We start from the raw sequence: 20,947 nt of genomic DNA on the forward strand, positions 1-20,947 counted from the left end.
GCACCATTTTGTAATTTAATTAAAACTGGAGGCTTGAGATAATGGGCTGGTCATGCCTGCAACCCCACCCTGGGTAAAAGTTGGGCCCCTGGAAGCAGGAAAAAAGGTCTTCCAAGGCACCAAGTGATCAGGAGCAGTCGTTACATTATTCCAGTTAATCCAAATGAAGTAGTTACCTAAGGCCCTGACTGATCTAGCCAAGTGGGACCTGTGGCTTGGAAAATGTTTACAGATTCTGGACCAAGGGATTACCCACTTACTCATTCTCACCATTTAGAGTGTCTTCTCCAAAGCGTATTTTGAGATACAGCACTTCCTTGGTATGCTGGTAGCAATTCTTCCCACCCCAAAATACCTCATGGTTAAATAAGTTTGGGAAACACTGAATTTAACAAAGATAAACAGGTTATTTATGGCACTACTCCTCAGACATTTTCATAAATTAAAGTAGTGCTTCTCAAACTGTCTGTGGTGATGGATCAGATTTTAAAATTTCTATTCAATGCATGATTTGGAAATCAATACATCCTATTGCCCATGACTAATAACAGCTCTTGTCTTGTGCACTTATTGTGCAAGTGTGAACATTCAACCTGGTCAAAATCTTTCAATGAGATGAGTTCATGGCTATGCACTTGGATGACCCAGCAATGTCCAATTGCTATAAAAGTCTCTAGTTGGGAGTGAGACCGGCCCTTCGGTTTCCATGGGAGCTGGGTGAGGCCTGTGACTACTGGCTTTCCCCCACTTCCCTGATAACCTGTATGACTCAGCAGAGGAAGCCATAATCCTCCTAGGCACACAACTCTGGTGACCTGAGAGTCTCACCCCCATTCTCCACAGCAGCTGCAGCAAGACCTGCCCAAGACAGCCTGAGCTCAGACACACCTAGCCCTGCCCCCACCTGATGCTCCTTCCCTACCCACCCTGGTAGCCGAAGGCAAAGGGCATATAATCTTGGGAGTCCTCACCCACTGCTGGTCCCTCTCCATACTACTACAGCTGATGTTTTCTGGAAAGCGCCACCTCCTGGCAGGAGGCCAACCAGCACAAAAATAGAGCATTAAACCACCAAAGCTAAGAACCCTCAAGGAGACCATTGCACCCTGTCCCCACCACCACCTCTACTGGAACAGGCACTGGTATCCATGGCTGAGGGTCCCATAGAAGGTTCACATCACAGGACTCTGTGCAGACAACCCCCAGTACCAGGTTAGACTTCCTAGGTGGCTAGACCCAGAAGTGAGACAACCACCACTGCAGTTTGGCCCACAGGAAGCCACATCCATAGGAAAAGAGGGAGAGTACTACATCAAGGGAACACCCCATAGGACAAAATAATCTGAGCAACAGCCTTCAGCCCCAGACCTTCCGTCTGACAGAGTCTACCTAAATGAGAAGGAACCAGAAAACCAACCCTGGTAATATGACAAAACAAGGCTCTTAACACCTCCTAAAAATCACACTAGTTCACCAGAACTGAATCCAAGCCAAGAAGAAATCCCTGATTTACCCGAAAACGAATTCAGGAAGTTAGTTATTAAGCTAATCAGGGAGGCACCAGAGAAAGGCAAAGCCCAATGCAAGGAAATCCAAAAAATGATACAAGAAGTGAAGGGAGAAATATTCAAGGAAAAAGATAGCTTAAAGAAAAAACAATCAAAAATTCAGGAAACTTTAGACACACTTTTAGAAATGTGAAGTGCTCTAGAAAGTCTCAGCAACAGAACTGCACAATTAGAAGAAAGAAATTCAGAGCTCAAAGACAGGACTTCAAATTAACTCGATCAAACAAAGACAAAGAAAAAAGAATAAGAAAATGTGAACAAAGCCTCCAAGAAGTCTGGGATTATGTTAAATGACCAAACCTAAGAATAATTGGTGTTTCTGAGGAAGAAGAGAATTCTAAGAGTTTGGAAAATATATTTGGAGGAATAATCAAGGAAAACTCCCCCAGCCTTGCTAGAGACCTAGACATCCAAATACAAGAAGCACAAAGAACACCTGGGAAATTCATCACAAAAAGATCTTTGCCCAGGCACATTGTCTTCAGGTTATCCAAAGTTAAGAGGAAGGAAAGAATTTTAAGAGCTGTGAGACAGAAGCACCAGGTAACTAATAAAGAAAAACCTATCAGGCTAAGAGGAGATTTCTCAGCAGAAACCCTACAACCTAGAAGGGATTGGGGCCCTATCTTCAGCCTCCTCAAACAAAACAATTATCAGCCAAGATACAGCCTTTTTCAGACAAACAAATGCTGAGAGAATTCACCATTACCAAGCCACCACTACAAGAACTGCTGAAAAGAGCTCTAAATCTTGAAAGAAATCCTAGAAATACATCAAAACAGAACCTCTTTCAAGCATAAATCACACAGGACCTATGAAACAAAAATACAAATTAAAAAGCAAAAACAAAAGACAAAAAAACCAAAGTACACAGGCAATAAAGAGCACAATGAATACAACCGTATCTAACATTTCAACACTAACATTGAATGTAAATGGCCTAAATGCTCCACTTAAAAGATACAGAACCTCAGAATGGATAAGAACTCACCAACCAACTACCTGCTGCCTTCAGGAGACTCACCTAACACATAAGGACTCACATAAACTTATAGTAAATGGGTGGGAAAAGGCATTTCATGCAAATGGAGGCCAAAAGAGAGCAGGAGTAGCTATTCTTATATCAGACAAAACAAACTTTAAAGCAACAGCAATTAAAAGAGACAAAGAGAGACATTATGTAATGGTAAAAGGCCTTATCCAACAGGAAAATATCACAATCCTAAATATATATGCACCTAACACCGGAGCTTCCAAATTTATGAAACAATTACTAATAGACTTAAGAAATGAGATAGACAGCAACACAATAATAGTGGGGGACTTCAATACTCCACTGACAGTACTAGACAGGTCATCAAGAGAGAAAGTCAACAAAGAAACAATGGATTTAAACTATACCTTGGAACAAACGGACTTAACAGATATATACAGAGCATTTCACCCAACAACCACAGAATACACATTCTATTCAACAGTGCATGGAACTGTTTATGATAGGCCATAAAAGGAGCCTCAATAAATTTAAGAAAATTGAAATTACATCAAGCACTCTCTCAGACCACAGTGGAATAAAACTGGAAATCAACACCAAAAGGAACCTTCAAAACCATGCAAATACATGGAAATTAAATAACCTGCTCCTGAATGAGCATTGGGTTAAAAATAAAATCAAGATGGAAATTAAAAAGTTCTTTGAACTGAATGACAATAATGACACAAACTACCCAAACCTCTGGATTACAGCAAAGGCAGTGCTAAGAGGAAAGTTCATAGCCCTAAATGCCTACATCAAAAAGACTGAAAGAGCACAAACTGACATTCTAAGGGCATACCTCATGAACTAGAGAAACAAGAAAACACCAAACCCAAACCCAGCAGAAAAAAGGAAATAACCAAGATCAGAGCAGAACTAAATGAAACTGAAACAAACAAACAAACAAAAACCCACAAAAGATAAGTGAAACAAAAAGCTGGTTCTTTGAAGAGAAAATAAAATTGATAGACCATTAGCAAGATTAACAACAAAAAAGAGAAAATCCAAATAATCTCACTAAGAATGAAACTGGAGATATTACAACTGACATCACTAAAATACAAAAGATCATTCAAGGCTACTATGAACAGCTTTATGCACATAAACTAGAAAACTTAGAAAAAATGGATAAATTCCTGGAAAATCAAACCCTTCTAGCTGAAATCAGGAAGAATTAGGTACCTTGAACAGACCAATAACAAGCAGCAAGATTGAAATGGTAATTAAAAAATAACCAACACAGCAGAATTCTACCAATCATTCAAAGAAGAATTGGTATTGGTACCAATCCTTTTGACACTATTCCACAAGATAGAGAAAGAAGGAACCCTTCCTAATTCATTCTATAAAGCCAGTATCACCCTAATACCATAACCAGGAAAGGATATAACCAAAAAAGAAAACTACAGACTGATATCCTTGATGAACATACATGCTAAAATCCTTAACAAAATACTAGCTAACTGAATCCAACAACATATCAAAAAGATAATCTGCCATGATCAAGTGGGTTTCATACCAGGGATGCAGGGATGGTTTAACATACACAAGTCAATAAATGTGATACACGATATAAACAGAATTAAAAACAAAAGTCACATGATCATCTCAATAGATGCAGAAGAAGCATTCAACAAAATCCAGCATCACTTTATGATTAAAATTCCCAGCAAAATAGGCATACAAGGGACATTCCTTAATGTAATAAAAGCCATCTATGACTAACCCACAGCCAACGTAACACTGAATGGGGAAAAGTTGAAAGCATTCCCTCTGAGAAGTTGAAAGCATTCCCGTTGAGAACTGGAACAAGACAAACATGTCCACTCTCACCACTCCTCTTCAACATAGTACTGGAAGTCCTAGCCAGAGCAATCAGACAAGAGAAAGAAATAAAGGGCATCCAAATCCGTAAAGAGGAAGTCAAACTGCCACTGTTTGCTGATGATATGACCATTTACCTTAAAAACCCTAAAGACTTCTCCAGAAGGCTCCTAGGACTGATAAAATAATTCAGCAAAATTTCCAGATACAAGATTAATGTACACAGATAAGTAGCTCTTCTATACACCAACAGCGACCAAGTGGAGAATCAAATCAAGAACTCAACCCATTTTACAATAGCTGCAAACAATAATAATAAAATACTTAGGAATATACCTAACCAAGGAATTGAAAGACCTCTACAAGGAAAACTACAAAACACCACTGAAAGAAATAATAGACAACACAAACAAATGGAAACATGTTCCATGCTCATGGATGGGTAGAATCAATATTCTGAAAATGACCATACTGTCAAAAGCAATCTACAAATTCAATGCAATCCCTATCAAAATACCATGACCCTTCTTCACAGAATTGGAAAAAACAATTCTAAAATTCAAATGGAACCAAAAAAGGGGCTGCATAGCCAAAGCAAGACTAAGCAAAAAGAACAAATCTGGAGGCATCACACTACCTGATTTCAAACTGTACTATAAGGCCATGGTCACCAAAACAGTGTGGTACTGGTATAAAAATAGGCACATAGACCAATGAAACAGAATAGAGAACCCAGAAATAAATACAAATACTTACAGCCAACTGATCTTCGACAAAGCAAACAAAAACATAAAGTGGGGAAAGGTCACCCTTTTCAACAAATGATGCTGGGACAATTGGCTAGCCACATGTAGGAGAATGAAACTGGATTCTCACTTCTCACCTTCTAAAAAATCAACCATTTTTGGATTAAGGACTTAAACCTAAGACCCAAAACTATAAAAATTCTAGAAGATAACATTAGAAAAACCCTTCTAGATATTGGCTTAGGCAAAGATTTCACGACCAAGAACCCAAAAGCAAATACAATAAAAACAAAGATAAACAACTGGGACCCAACTAAACTAAAGAGCTTTTGCATGGCAAAAGGACAACCCACAGAGTAGGAGAAAATCTTCACAATCTATACATCTGACAAAGGACTAATATCCAGAATCTACAACAAACTCAAACAAATCAGTAAGAAAAAAAAAAAACACAAAAATCTCATCAAAAAGTGGGCCAAGGACATTACTAGACAATTCTCAAAAGAAGACATACAAATGGCCAACAAACATATGAAAAAATGCTCAACATCACTAATGATCAGGGAAATGCAAATCAAAACCACAAAGCAATACCACCTTACTCCTGAAATGGCCATAATAAAAAAATACAAAAAACAGTGGAGGTTGGCATGGATGTGGTGATCAGAGAACACTTCTACACTCCTGGTGGGAACACAAACTAGTACAGCAGCTGCAAAAAACAGTGTGGAGCTTTCTTAGAGAACTAAAAGTAGAACTACCATTTGATCCAGCAATCCCACTACTGGGTATCTACCCAGAGGAAAAGAAGTCATTATTCGAAAAAGATACTTGCACATGCATGTCTATAGCAGCACAATTCATAATTGCAAAACTGTGGAACCAACCCAAATGCCCATCAATCAACAAGTGGATAAAGAAACTGTGGTATATATATATATATGTGTGTGTGTGTGTGTGTGTATATATATATATATATATATATATATATATATACACATACAATGGAATACTGCTTAGCCATAAAAAGGAATGAATTAACAGCATTTGCAGTGACCTGGATGAGATTGGAGACTATTATTTTAAGTGAAGTAACTCAGGAATGGAAAACCAAATATCGTATGTTCTCACTGATTTGTGGGAGCTAAGATATGAGGACGCAAAAGAATAAGAATGATACAATGGACTTTGAGGACTTGTGGGGAAGAGTGAGAGAGGGGCAAGGGATAAAAGACTACAAATATGGTTCAGTGTATGTATACTGCTTGGGTGATGGGTGCACCAAAATCTCACAAATCACCACTGAAGAACTTACTCAAGTAACCAAATACCACCTGTACCCCAATAACTTGTGGACAATTTTTTTAAATGACTGAAAAAATACCTAAATGTTAATTAGGATGTAGAAAAATAGAAACTTTCATACATCACTAGTGGGGGTGTAAAATTATTCCAATGGTACCACAGAAAACTGTTTAGCAATTTATGAAAATATTAAATGTGTGTCTGCCATATTTTAAAAAAGGTCTCTAGTTGCTCACCTTCATATTTTGTAACTATTTGCCATGTTATGGTGCAGTAGCAAACCATCTATGGCACAGTGCATAGGCTCAACTTTGAGTAGCGCTGTGCTTAAGTACCTGGCTGTGCCTCTTAACCAAATGAAGCATGGCTCTACTCCAGTAAGACCTGCTCCCTCTCACTGGAATTTCTGGGTTTGAGCTGGTCACTGAGCTGTGTGTCCAGCTGCTGTAGACAGTGCAGCTCTCTCAGGGCTGAATGTCCCAGGCATGTGGGACATTACCCCAGTACAGCAAGAGATGAATTTCCAGAGTCCAGAAAGGACTCTGATAGAAAACACCCGCTGTCCTGGGAAGTAGTACCATCTCTGGAAAGGGTCCAGTAAAAACCAGATAAGTCCTTAAACATAAAGGAAACAAGGGTAGCCCTGGCTCCCTTTCTGTCTTCCACAGACTCAAAAACAAAAATACAGAAAAGGTACAGTAGCCTTGAGGTTTGACCTCTATTAATTATGAGGGGCACGAAAATGGGAAGTGCTTCAGAAGCAACTGAGATGGTCTCTGGGGAGCAATTTGCCCACTCCCATGTGAGACCAGTGAGCCACAGCTTAAGGATCACATGTGCCTGTTAGACTTGGGCAGCCCTCAGCCAGGACAGAGGCAGCAAGGCCCAGACCCAGCTCCCGACTCTAGCATTATTTCTCCACAGCTTGACAGGTGGGTGCCTGGGCAAGCATCTGCCCCCTCTTTTTCCTTCCCTTTTCTTGTCTTGTGCTCATTCTCCTCATGCATCCTCAATGGACGTCAAGTGTAAATAGAAGGCTCTGACTCCTGGGTCAGGCGGCTGTCAGGGTTCCCTCCTTCTCTCTGAAATGCTCACTGTCCCTGCCAACTCTTTATTCTGTACCTGTCAGAGCTGGCTCCCTCCAATGTCTCTATGGACAGATCCCCTCCTCAGTGAAGAGTGTCAGTGACCCGAGAAGTCCCTGGAATCAGGCCGTCTCTCAGAGCAGAGACGGTTTCAGCTGGGGGTTTTTCCTCTCCCTTTCACCAGTCCAGCATTTAGCGTGAGGAACTATTTATGCATGAGGTGGGCCTGGGTGATAGTTATGGGGAAAGGGGTGCTGTGGAAGGATTCTACCAGATACAGGATGCCAGCGTCATCCCCAGTGCCACATCTTGCTACATTCTTACTATTATGGCCCCCATACTGGTCCAGACAGAGCAAGACCCTGGGAAGGTTGGGCATCAGGTAGAGTTGGCTTTTGAAGTCTCCCTCATGTCAAGTGGAGATGTCCAGCCAGTGTGTGAGGAGGGGTGATATGATTTGACACTGTGTCCCAACCCAAATCTCATTTCCAATTGTAATCCCCACGTGTCAAGGGAGGGACCTGTGATCTCCGTGTGTTGAGGAAGGAAAGTGATTGGACCATGGCAGTGGTTTCCCCCAAGCTGTTCTCATGATAGTGAGTGTGTTCTCACAAGATCGATGGCTTTATAAGTGTTTGGAAGTTCCTCCTTCATGCTTCTTTCTCCTGCCACCTTGTGAAGAAGGTGCCTGCTTCTGCCATGATTGCAAATTTTCTGAGGCCTCCCCAGCCATGCGGAACGGTGGGTCAATTAAAATTCTTTCCTTTACAATTACCCAGTCTCAGGTAGTATTCTTTATAGCAGTGTGAGAATGGACTAATACAAGGGAAGAGGCAGGTCATTTGTTGACACCATGGGAGTTGACACCATGGGAGTTGTGGTGGAGATTTCTGAGGCAGGCTGTGTGGATCTGAGGCGAGAGTCTGAGAGAACACCCAGTTAGCAAGAGGGAGTAGCAAGAAGAATTTGGAAAGGAGGCTGGAGGGAGACCTTAGAGGAGTAGAGCGGAAACCAGGAGAATGTAGCACTTCATCAGGTCAGAGAAGAGAGGATCAACAGTGTTGTGTTGCCAGGAGATCAAGGAGACTCAAGCCTGAGGAAGGGAGATGGTTGGTGATTAAGATAGATCCCGAGCAAGGTGGCCAGGCATGGCTGTGCACACTGCACACCCCCAGGGGGAGTCGTCTACACCCTCGTCTGTGGGATGGTGACCCCTGGAGTTGTGTAGTGTATAACTTGTGTGGCTACTGGAGACACCCTTCTCATGAGAATCTTATCAGCCTAGGGGTGAAGGAAGAAGCCCCATTATGAGCTGCTGAAGTGTGAGCAGGAGGCACGGTGGAGCTGGAGCAGTGAGGGTGATCTGTGAAAGGAGTTTAGATGTGAAGGAAAGAAAAAGATATAGTGGCTGGAAAGAATATCTGCCTTGAGGGAAAACAACCTTATTTTACACTTGGAAATCTGAGCATGATTTAGCCAAAAGCAACAACAACAACAACAGCAACAACAGCAACCCCACTAAAGTAGGAGAGAGAACAGATAAGGGAGAGTGAAGAGAGAGAGGAATCCATCCATTCAGAAAGCAGTCTTTATTGCCAGCCTCCTGAGTGTCTTCTCATCGTGTGCTGGAATGTAGCTGTGGAGACAAAACAGCTCCCGCCCTCACGAAGCTTATAGTTAGTGACCAGTGACACTATAGAGAGGGAGTGAAGGGTGGGTGGGGCGGCATTGGGTTTGTGGGGCAGGGCAGACTTCTCTGAGGAGGTGACCTTTGAGCTGAGACCTGGATGATGAGAAGGAGCGCACCCTGTGAAGACCATGGGGAGGAGCGTACCTGGCAGAGGCAGTGGCTGGTGCAGCAGTTCCCAAGGTCAGGCAGGAAGAGCCCAGCCTGGCTGGATCAGAGCTGCAGAAAGGGCTGGGTGGTGAGCCTGGGTCAGGCAGGGCCTCTCAGGCTATGGGAAGATGTTTCCATGAGAGTACCGTGACATGTACTCCTCTCTTATGGAGGAGAGGTCACCTACACATGTCACTGTACTCTCATGGAAACCGGAACCTATTGGCTTGGGATCCTCTTGAGATCCGGGATACTCTCATGGCCTGGGATTCTCTTGAGGGTCTCAGTCACCTCCCTATCCTGGCATAGAGTGAAATAACTGAGGCTTGAATGAAAGTCTTCCTCCAAGTCAGCCATCAGAAACATGCCTTATCTGAGTCAGGAAGAGTTTAAATTCATGGCTTCGTAGGAAGGTCACTGAGTCAGGCCCAAGCTCAGGGCGTTTCTACAGGCCCTTACACATGCTATGTATGTGGGGACAGGGGTGGACTGAGGCATTTCAGTAGTCCTGAGTCACCTCACCCACATAGACACCAGCTGCACTAAACTTTCCAGGTTGATGAGGTTAACTCTGAAGCCCTCCTGCCATTATTTCTGGATCCCTGAATTTCCCTGCAGTGTTCTTTCTCTATCCACACTGTTTGCCTGCTACATCTTGCTGCTCAGGCTTCTTCTTGGGGTACCCCCTTAGCTCAGCTTAAAAATTACATCCCTTATTTTTCAGCCATTCTCTCATCCTCATAAAAATTTCTATCTCCTTAATGCAGACATTAGCAAGAAAGCAATCTAATTGAAAAAATTCATGCTAAGGTGTTGGTATCACCATCACACTCATGGGGGTATTTGATTGTTGAAAAAAGAAAGATATGTGCCCAGATTACAGCATTTGCTCAATGCATTGAGGACACACATGTTTGCCAAGGGATGGGCGTTAGAAAGATAAGAGAAAGGTTTAGGAATGGTAAGCCTTCCCAAATCTCCTAAAACCTTGTGCCTAAGGCTAACTTTGTTTCCAGATCCCAAAAGACAGAAAAGACAGTCCTCCACATTTGCAAGCCAAGATCAAGGTAGCTTGATGGTCTGAGGACAGGATAGTTACAAAGCACAGTTAGATTCTTAAGGTGCCTGCGTGCCTACCATTGGGTCAGCCCCAACCTGAAACCAGCTTCTCTGATTGGGGTTAAAATAACACCAAAACAAAACAAAGCAAAACAAAAAAACAAAAAAATAAACAAGGATGAAGCAACATATGTTGGAAACCTACGTGTATGTTATTTTATTTACTCTTCATCACAATCCCATGATCAGATTGTATATTGTCCCATTTTCCAGATGAAACTGAGGCTCAGAAATATTTAGTGATTTTCCCAGGGTCATGCAAATATGCTTAAAGCACTGGGATTCAAACCAGGCCTGTCTGACTCCAAAGCTCCATTCCTCCTCCTGTGCCTCAGGGTTAAAACTCTATCCTAAGGCGGTGGCAGCTGTCCCGGCCAGGGCATTCTGAGAGCTACTTGCAGCTCTTCCATTTACCAGGTTGAGATTTACTTCCTGTCTCTGGGCTTCAATTTTCTCATCTAGAAAACTGGGAGACAGACGAAGTTCTTTGAGGTTCCCTTGCAGGCCTAAGCATCACCGTGTTGGGTGATTCTTCCTTTGATAAGTCAGTGTACAGCTCATTTGATGTGCAAATGTCAAAATGTCAGCAGTGCCATGAGCCCTTGAGCATTCGGCTCCTTAGAGAGAAGCCTCTTGAAGGGCGGCAGGAGGTGGGCCACCTTGGACCGGCAAGTCCACAGAGGCCTGGAGAGATGTGGTGCACAGGAGAGATGTAGATCCTCCAGCTAACCCTGGGATTTCCCGGGGAATGGGCATTTGTGTACCTCCTTGTGGACAGGGCCTGAGCCCATGGCCCGATGATCACCCGAGTTTTTACAAGGTGGTTGAGAGTTTGGGTGTGTTTTTCCTCTCTCCTTTTGAAAACCAAGAGGTCAGCGTGAGTGTAATTCTGACACATGAAATCTGCTCCTTGTTTGGAAACACCCTTTTCAAATCCATCTTGAGATGGGATTAAGAGAACAGTTTTGGCTCGTTTTCAGGACTGTCATCTGATGAACATCTCCCAGCTCATTTGAAGGAAGTGACAGAAGAGAGTGAGATTTCAAATCAGGGAAATTGGCGACAGGCTCTGCTCAAATTGGCCTCCCCACCTCCAGCGTGCAGCCCGCAGAAAACAAAAGCTCCGGAGTAGGAAAGTGACACAGCGCCACCTCCCGGTAGCCTGGCCGGCCAAGGTCTCTGGCTTAAGCGGGCCTCTGGCCTGCCAAAATGCCTGGGGAGGGAAGAGCTGTGTCTCTGCACTCATAAGATGGGAACAGGGGGGTTCTGGGAGCTCCAAACGTTTCAGTTCACAGTGTGTGCAGTCATGTGTCTTACGCATACACACATGCACATAGACAGCCAATTTGAACACCGAGGATTAACTTGTCTTAAAGGGGCAACTCTCTCGTCCATCTACTTTTAGGCAGATTTTAAAGACGATCATAGTAGTTAGCATATGGACTTTGGAGCCTGGTTGCCTGGGTTCAAATCTCAGCTTGGCACTTAATAGCTGTGCAACCTTGGCCAACTTACTTAACCTCTCTGTGTCTGTTTCATCTCCTACAGAATAAGGATAATAAGAGTATCAACCTCAGAGGATCACTGCAAGAATTGAGTGGGATACATATGACGTGCTTAGCACAGTGTGTGGCCCATGGTAAGTGCTCAGTATGTATTAGCTATTTTTGGTATTCAATTAAATATAGCTCACACATTTTTTTTTCTTCTTTACACCCACCTGTTCGGCCATTTCTAACTGCCTGTTGGCTTATACATCCTATGCAGATGTTTCTGGTTCAAGGAAGATAATGCTAAATCCACAGTTTTGCTGAAATAATTGACCCTACCCAAACGCACACCCTAAACTGAATGAACTACTTGGCAGATTTTGAGAAAAATCATCCTTGGGTAACTCCCATGTATTTTTTGTTTGTTTGTTTTCGAGCAGCCTGGCTGTGCAGTTGGGGCAGTTGATGCTTCAGAGTAAACCTAGGAAGGCTTCGTGGGCCTGTGGATGATACATACAGCACTCTCAAATGTTGAGCTTCAACTCATGAGGGAATATTAGTCCTGGATTTTCCTACATTTGTCTGTAGATTGCTCCAGGGACACTGGCAGATCAGGAAAGGGTTTCATTTCAAGACTTCCTGCTACATTTGAGCCAGAAGGTCTCTGGGAAGCTCCTTCATGGCGCCAGACTTGGGATGTGCATCCATCTTGATGGAAAGTTCTCCCAACCTAGAGAAAAGATGGTGAGGCAACAGGCTGCCAAGGTCAGAGGCTGGTCTTTCCCAAAGTCAACCATAAATCAAAGCCTCCAAGGTGACCGACCACGTGTCATAGACACCAGCTCTGGAGTCTCTGAGCGGGTGACACAGGGCTTGATGACAGGAGACCACCTCTTCCCCAGCCCATCTGCTGCTAGGGAAGACCAGCGTGTGGGCTGTTCATTGCCACCAAGGAAGTTTTCCTGCTGTTTAATGAGGTTTAACTCTCCTTGTAAAGGAGGGCCTGGCCCAAACATCTGTTTCATCAAAGGGGTTGGAGTCTTGGAGACACAAAAGCTTCTCTCAGTGGCTCCATTCTATGGCCTTTATCACTCCCGGAGTCGTCCTATTAATATGCTGAAACAGCCATGACTTTGCCACTATGAACGTGTCTAGGGAGCACAGCCAGGTTTCAGGGTGAGGAAGGAGAGAAAGGGAGAGTCCTTTGAATCCCCTCAGACTTTACACTTGGCTTCCTCTTATGGGTAAGACTTAACCATGACTCACCTGTTTTAGAATGTTTTGTTAGCCAATCCCTGATTTGCTTGAAACCTCCAAAGTCTCAAGAAAATAGCCTCAAGGGAACTTGGAGCTAAGTTGCAATGTCTCAGGCCTAATAAATAAACTGCGTATGAGGACAGCACATGATCGAAAGAGCAAATGCCAAACCGGGAATCTTCAGGTCGAGCACTTGGAAGTCACTGGGATTTTTGCAGAAAACCATGAAGCAGTAACGTTTTAAGTTTAAAGGATTAAATAGATAATTTAGGGCTACATCTGACTGTGGAGCCCTGGAGTCTCCTGCTATTTATTGGCTATTTAACTCTGCAGTAGTTACTTCACGTCTCTGAAACTCCATTTCCTCATCTGTCAAAGGGACGGAAAATACTGGGGTGAGGACTTAATGACAAATAATATGTTTTACTCCCTCTAGTGCTTGGCACGTAGACACTCAAACAATGGTAACGAAGTAACAAAAGTTTAAGAGAAATGTATCAGAGAAGAAGCTAACTTGAGAAATGCTTTTCCATTGAAATTATTATTATTTAAAAAGTTTTGTTTTTGTAAATTGGGAAAAGAGTGCCGCAGCTTGATGATAGTGGAGTGGCAGACGTGTTGTGTGGCCCGGCTAGTGCAGGCGGCCCTGATATATGCAGTGGTGTGGCTTCCTGTGCTAGGTTAGGGTTCTCAACCTTCTCTACCTATGACAACACACCTATCCAGTGGCATGAGGTTGCCCAACCCACTCTCCTCATTGATGACAGGTTCGAATCCTAGCTCGATCACTAGCTTTGCATTATCTTGGGCAAGTAAATGAGTGATATGAATAGTACCTACCTTCCAGGTTTTGCGGGGTGGGTGGGTAACTGTGATTATGTAGATAAAGCACTGAGGACAGTCTTGAGCACAAAATAAATGCTCAATCCAAAAGAAAAAAATGCGTTCATGATTTCTGTATGATTTTCAGCCCCAGCTATAACCCCGTCTTTTTCACTCAGGGAAGCAATTTGGAAAATAACACTGTGATAGGGATACTCTTGAATCTGCTCAAAAATTGCTAAAACTCATTCACACATAGATTTAGTCATTATCAGTAACAAATTATTTGTGAATGACTTCATAACTGATGTTGATCACAAGTCCTCAAACGCAAATGGGTGCCATACTTTTCTCCAGGCTGCGTGAAATCTGCATTTGCTTCAGGTGGCTGCTGTAACAAATTACCACCAACTTGTTGGCTTAAGCCAATACGAATGTATTATCTTACAGTTCTGAAGCTCAGAAGTCCTAAATGGATGCCAGTGGGCTAAAATCAAGGTGTCGGCCGGGCTATGCTTTTTCTGCAGGCTCTAGGGGAGAATTATTTGCTTGCCTTTTCCAGATTTTAAAGGCTACCTCCTTCCTTGGCTTGTGGCCACATTCTGTCTTCAAAGCCAGCAATGGTCAGATGAGTCTTTACTCCTATGCCATCTCTCTGACTCTTCTCCACTTAAGATGCCTTGTGATTACACTGAGTTCACCCCAATAATCCAGGATAATTGCCCTATTTTAAGATCAGGTGATTAGCAACCTTAATTCCATTTGCAGTTTCTACTTGCCATATGATACAACAGATTCATAGGTTGTAGGAATTAGGATTGTGGACATCTTTGGGGTTGGCAGCTGGGGGGGCAATGGGTATGGCAGGGGCATATTTTGGCAACCACATGGGATAACTCTGAATCTGCCAAAATTACTTAAAATTCATTCACACATACTGTTGCTTTAATCATCAGTAACAAATACAGTGAATAACTCCACAATCAATATTGATAAGAGGGCCTCAAATACGGTGGGGGCCATACTTTTCTCTAGGCTACATGAAATGTGAAAAGATAAGATAATATGGCAATTTTTAACTGAAAATAAACTTACTCCATTTAAAGGACTATTCTTTTGGTATTAAAATGTTGGCAGCAGATGATAGTTGGCTTTTAAAATTGTTAGCGTACTTGTCAAATATAAAAGTTGGTAAGTCAGTCAAGACCCAAAGGCTTTTTGGGAAGGAGGGGATGTTGCTGTTTTGTGCAATCAAGGGCAGCAGCCATTACGACCTTCCAGGAGGCGGGCCTCCAGCCCACAGTGTGCAGGGCCACAAGACTCTCAGAGCCTTTCCCTTCTCCATACTTTTCCTTCTCCATTCTTCCCAGGGTTTAGAGAGTTTGGAGCCAAAGGACTGGGATCTGAACCCCTCCTCTGACATGGGACAATTCACTCCTCAGTTTTCATCCATAGAATCAGAATGACAGAAAACCCAGCCTGCTCTTCTCACAGGATGGCAAGGAGAACCAAACTAGAAGAGTGCAGTAAAGTGTAAAGTGCTGTACAAATGGGGATGGTTGTTTTTATAGCTGAAACTTACACTCTTAGTTTCTGGATCTTTCTATAATGTTTATTGAGTGGGTGAGAGAAAATGATGAAGGCCCCAGGGGGTACAATTAAGCCTTTAGGGAATAGCAGTTAGAAAAATGCCATTTTCCTCCCTAAAAACGAAAACAAACAAATCTTTAGGTTTTTTTTTTTAATGGTAAAATACACATAACACAAATTTGTCATCTTACGCTTTGTTAGGTGTACAGTTCAGCAGTGTTAAGTACATTCATATTGCTGTGCAACCCATCTCCTGGACATTTCCATCTTGCCAGAAGGGAATTCTGTGCCCATGGACAACAACTCCCCATTTTCCACTCTCCTCAGACCCTGGCAACCATCACTCTGCTTTCTGTGTCTATGAATTTGACTAAGTACCTCAAATAAGTGGAACCATGCAGGATTTGTCTTTCAGTGATTGGCTTATTTCACTTAGTGTAATGTCCTCAAGGTTCATTCATATAGTTAGCCTGTGTCAGAATTCCCTTCCTTTTTAACACTGAATAATATTCCACTGTATGTATATGCCACATTTTGTTTATGCATTCATCTGTCCACGAACAATTTGGGTGGCTTCCACTTTTCCGCCATTGTGAATGCTGCTGCTGTGAGTGTAGGTATACAAATATCTTTTCAAGACCCTGCTTTCAATTCTTTTGGGTATGTACCCAGTAGTGCAATTGCTGGATCATACGGTAATCATATTTTTAATGTTTCAAGAAACCGCCATACTGTTTTCCATAGTGGCTGTACCATTTCACATTTCCACCAACAGTGTATGAGGTTTCTAACTTTTCTATGTCCTTACCAACACTTGTTTGTTTTTTTTGACAGTAGCCATCCCAATGGGTGTGAGATAGTCCTAATTTTACTTTTTTAATCACAAAAGTAATACTAGCTCATAGTAAAAATGTTGAATAGGTGCAGAAAGGCAAAGAAACAAAACTCACCTACTTGCTCCTTACTTCCTCTTACTTCTCAGAGATAGCCACAATTGTATTGATGTCTACCTATTTCTATAGCATACATGCCATTCCATACTTTTAAATTTTCACTTAATAATCTATCTTGGACGTCTTTTTATATTAATCCCTATAGATTGACCTCATTCCTTTTCACAACCACAGAATATTCCAACGTATCAATGGACTATAATTTAAACAACTTCTCAACTTCCTATTAGTGGACACTTAGTTGATTTTCAGAACTTTAAAAAAAAAAAAAACAGCAATGAGAGACCATGTAGCAGCAATAATGAGTACAGAGCCTGAAGCCCAACTGTTTCGGTTCAAATTCCAACTCTGCTACCTAACAGCCCTCGAATGTTGGGCAAGTGATTAACCCTCTCTGTGCTTCAGCTTTCTCATCTCTAAAATGGAGATGATTATAACAACTACCTCTTAAGGTTATTGCGAGGGTTAAATGAATCAATGTATGTAAAGCTCCTGAAGCAGAAGGTGTGGTGTGCATCAGCTGTTACTTGGTTTTAATCAACCTCCTTGGACATATATATCTTTGTGCATTTTTCTGAGTATTTATTTTATTTTATTTTTTCTTTAACTTTTACTTTAAGTTCAGGGGTACAAGTGCAGGACTTGCAGCGTTTTTTACATAGGTAAATGTGTTCTGAGTATTTATCGTAGGACAAATTGTTAGAAGTCAAATCGCTGGGCCAAAGGGTATAATTTTTTTCTTTCCACATAGACTTTTTTTTTTTGAGCAAAATGGTCATTTTCAGGGAGGCTAAAATTGTACAACCTGTGGTGTGACAAATTTGAATGCCAAAAAGTAGCAAATTGTCCTCCAAGAGGGTTGCACCAACACACTAAGATGGCCTTAAGACCCCCAGGCTCTGTCACTTCATGGTCCTCATCACTTTACTCCTGTTTCTGAGTCAAGTCTGTCTTCTCTTCCCTGAACAATGGCCTTGTCCATTACCCCTTTCAGCCCAAAGGGAAGAAATTGGCAGGGAGGGATATGCCAAGCCATGCCCTGGGGCCCTGTTGTGATTGTGGGCCTGGGCCAGGCACTTCCTACTTTGTTGGTAAAAGCTGCTCTGTCTGGGCCCCAGCTCTGTCGCTATGTCCTTCCACATGCACATCCACAACCATAGCGAGAAGCCCGGGCTCCCCACCCAGTACCTCTTCCTTCTCTTGAGCCTTAGTCTGATGTCCCTGTGACCCCATCATAGGACTGAACTAAATGTAATGATGCATTAAAGCCTACCAAGCCACTCTGAAAGGGAATCTAATTTTCTCAGGCCCTGTTGGTCTAGTGGTTCTCTCTAGAAATATATCTTCATTGTATTTGTTGATTCTAAAAGCAGTGCATGCTCCTTGTAAAACAAATCAAGCAATACAGAGGAATGAATCAAGGTCAAAGCAAAAGTTTCCCATTATCTCATGTTCCCAGAAATAATCACTGTTAGTAGTTAGTTAAATATTCTCCCAGACTTTTAAAAAATATGCATATTTAAAAATACAATTATATTACATACATTCTGTAACCCTCTTTTTTCACTCAACAATGGACATCTTTCCATGTCAATATGTGAATCTATTTTATCTTTTTAAATAGTTGCATGATATTCTGGAAGTCTCTTTTTCTTGGCCTTGGTTTCCTAACTTTCAAAGGGTTCATTCCCCTTTGAGGAGGTGTGTGGCATGGTAGAAAATGTATCAGACTTTGGAGTTGGAAGATGGATTCTTGACTAAACTTACTGTGTGCCCTTGAGCAAGTAACTTGCTTTCTCTCTGTTAGAAATGGAACAGGATTATACATGTGAGAGTACAAACCTACATTAAAATACACAGATGCGCCTGTAATCTCAGCACTTTGGGAGGCCGAGGTAGGAGGATCACTTGAGGCCTGGAGTTCGAGACCAGCCTGGCCAACATGGTGAAACCCCATCTCTACTAAAAATACAAAAATTACCCGGGCGTGGTGGTGGGCGCCTGTAATTCCAGCTACTCAGGAGGCTGAGACAGGAGAATCACTTGAACCCGGGAAGCAGAGATTGCAGTGAGCCGAGATCGCGCCACTACATTCCAGTCTGGGTGACAGAGTGAGACTCCATCTCAAAAAACAAACAAACAAACAAAACCAGATGTATTATTCTCATAAGACCAAAATTAAGTCTGGGTTAGATGAGGACTTAACACAAGATGGTCTAGCACTTGTATGGTCATCATGGCTTTTGGTGATCGCCAGGGGAGAGCTGCTTCTGTTTTTCCCAACAATAGAACTGTCTGAAGACCATGGGGAACCCAGACCCACGCTTGCTGGGTGTCGCACTAGAAGAAGAGCAGAACTTATCTGCCTTGCAGCCTTGGTTCTCAGGGAAGGGTGCTGACCTGCCCAAGGTCAAAGCAGGTCCAGAAAGGCCACAGTCCTGGCTCGGTGCTCTCCCAGCTCCTGCATGTAGCCTGTCCTGTAGAAAAGAGAGGATAGATCTGGCCAGAGCTGGGGCTGTGGGCAAAGAGGACCGGATGCTCTCTTGGCAACATCATCCAAGGCTCAAGGACCAGGTATCCTCCAGGGGGAGTTGGGGGAGGGTGGTGGTCCAGAGATTTGGAATCTGGTACTTTTCTGCCTCTAACTTTGGTCAAGTCACAGTGGACTTTACAGTTCTTATCTATAAAATGAAGGGGTTGGGAGGTATGATATCTAAGAACTTTCATTCATTGGTTCAACCAATATTCAACCAACTGCCTGCCACTAGTTAGGCACTGTTCAGCCCTTGAAGATGAAATAATTTTTAAAAGTGAACATTTACATAGCATTTACTATGCCAGACACTACCTTAAGAATTTATATATAATATAAATATAATATAAAAGATATTATAATTATTATACCGATTATATCAATATATTATAATTATATTATATAATATATTATAATAATATAATCATAATTATAATATATACATAAATATGTTATATTATATATCTAATCATTTAACCCTTAATCTTTTATGACTCTATAAGGTAGGTACTATTAGTATTGCCATGTTGTAGATGAGGACACTGAGACAGAGAAGTCAAGTTCCTTCTCTAAGTTTACAGAGTGAATAAGGAGAGGAGCCAGGATTGGAACCCAGCACCCTAGCTCACGGCTACACTCTCAACCTCTAGGGTCCTCACCCTCATGAGACTCACAGCCTAGTGATAATACTCCTCCTATTTATTGAACACTTACATGTTCATCTATACCAAGCATGTTACACTCCTTGTTTCATTTAATTCTTATAGCAACTCCATGAGGGAGAGAGTAATACCCCATTACATAAATGAGAAAATTAAGGCTCCAAAAGGCCACAATGCAGCTTATAAGTGACAAGGATGGCACTTGATCTCAGGTCTGTTTAACTCCAGAGTCTGGGCTGTGAAACACTGTGCTGTTCTGTTCTCTTATCCAACCTTTTGACATAGCTGAAACTGAGACAAGGCCTGGGGGTCTGAGTCTGGGCAGCCATGGGCTGCCTGGTCGTCCCTGCTGGCCTAGGTGGATTTTCCTCTGGGGCCTGGGTTCTCTCACTCGCTGGCTCTGGGGTCCTGGGGTCCGCAGGAGACGGAGAGCAGGCTCCCCTTTCTTAGCATCCCAGGCCATCTCCGGGATGAACTCCTGCTGTAGCAGCCTCAAGTGGACATGGAGAAGAGGCCACTCCCATGCTGTGGCTTCAAAGCCTCTCCCATGGGCTATTGCCGAACATTCCTCTGTTGCTTCTTATAAGTCACCAAGCAACCACCCCACCCAGAAGAGTTGCACTTCGTCTCTAGTGTAAAAGGCCTCCTTAGACCTCTTCCTGAGATGAGAGCAAGTTCTGGGGCTCAGGCCCTAAGAGTCCTGCATAGACTCCCAGGGAAAGGGGAGTCTCTTCTCGAACAAGGAGCTGTACGGGTGGGCACAAGTTCTGATCCCACTGAGGGTTTCAGTAAATGTTTGGATGAACATAGGGATGGATAAATTATCTAATGGACTAATGAATGAATAAATCAAAATGAACTCAGAAATGAAAGGATGCACAAAGAAATGAATCCATCAGCCTGTGAAGGAATGAATAAGCCCCAGGGCGGCCCTGTGGCCTCAGCCTCAGTCTGGGTCCCCAGGTGAGCACTTGAGTGAAGGGAGGAAGTTTCAGAACAGGACAAAATTGCAGCATCCATAACTCTCCCAACTGAGATGCCAAGAGGAGGAGCCCCTGGCATCTCCTAGGCATTCCCCGTCTGGAGTCCTCTGGCAAAAGTGCCCCTCACCTGCCCTCTC

This window comes from Pan paniscus, chromosome 9, assembly GCF_029289425.2.
Source record: "Pan paniscus chromosome 9, NHGRI_mPanPan1-v2.0_pri, whole genome shotgun sequence".
Taxonomy (NCBI): Eukaryota; Metazoa; Chordata; class Mammalia; order Primates; family Hominidae; genus Pan; species Pan paniscus.